Source organism: Herpailurus yagouaroundi, unplaced genomic scaffold, assembly GCF_014898765.1.
Source record: "Herpailurus yagouaroundi ecotype Mexico unplaced genomic scaffold, PumYag 159, whole genome shotgun sequence".
In the NCBI taxonomy this organism is placed as follows: domain Eukaryota; kingdom Metazoa; phylum Chordata; class Mammalia; order Carnivora; family Felidae; genus Herpailurus; species Herpailurus yagouaroundi.
Genome location: NW_024412400.1, coordinates 64,029,782 through 64,030,892, shown reverse-complemented (window position 1 = coordinate 64,030,892; position 1,111 = coordinate 64,029,782).

Genomic DNA, 1,111 nt, shown 5'->3' with positions numbered 1-1,111 from the left:
TTCACTGAAAGAGAACAAATAAAAGAAATCATGTACCGTCCAAATATGCCAGATTTAGGTGGGATATCCTGACATCCAACATGTAATGATTCTATTGCACATAATCCGACAATACGGAGATGCACTGGGTCCAAGATTAACAAAGGATTACTCGAAGCTTGACCTCGTAATTCTCCCTGTTATCAGTTTATACACTGCAAGGAAGCCCCTAGCTGAACACAGCACAGAGGTTTCATTCAAACTAATCCATGATAACTCTCACTCCTTGAATAATACAAGGAGGCTCCACAGTGATCTGTGTGTGCGTGACATAATGGCTAAGAGGCTGACAGAGGAAATATGGATGCAGATTTAGCAGCTAGATCTGCTAGCACTATGGCTAGGTTGCAAAGATGTGGACTGAAACTCCGAGAGAATGTGAAGTTTAAAAGAAGAGATGGGATTTTTGCAGGTGCAGAAAGGCAGGCAAGAACTGGGAGAGAAGCAAAATAACGGAAAGCCCTCATCACAGTCTGTTCTGGGAAAACAAGGATACCAGCTTCTGGGTCATCTTGTTTTGAGAATGCCATCCATGCCCTATGCTCCTTAACACATGAAGAAGAGGTGGGACTGGGAGTACCAAAAAGACTTGTCAGCAAGTCAGCAAATACACAGAATCCTAAAATTCTGAGTTCAGTTCTTGGGCTTCCAGGGATAATCTCACCCACATAAAGTGGACAAGGGATGGGTGCAGGATTGGTAAGCAATGGGAGAACCTGAAAGAGGTTCAGCCATAGCTTTTTTACGCCATTCATCTTGTCCCCAGATCTCTCCATAGATACATAGACTTCACCTTAGACTCTTGGGGGCTACCTTGTAGTTAAACGCTCAGTCAGCAGAACTCATCCTTCCTGTCCTGTCTTTTTTCCACTGACACATACTCACACACACACACACACACACACACACACACACACACACAGTCCCTTGGCCTTTTTAAGCCTTTTCATTGTCCTCTCTCCCCTCTCCAGGTTCTGCCTCTCCTCTTCTTTGAACTCTGGTATAACACCCCAAGCTCCTCTGCTCCATGGGGCACATGCTCCATGCTTCTTTAGAACCTGACCTGGGAATG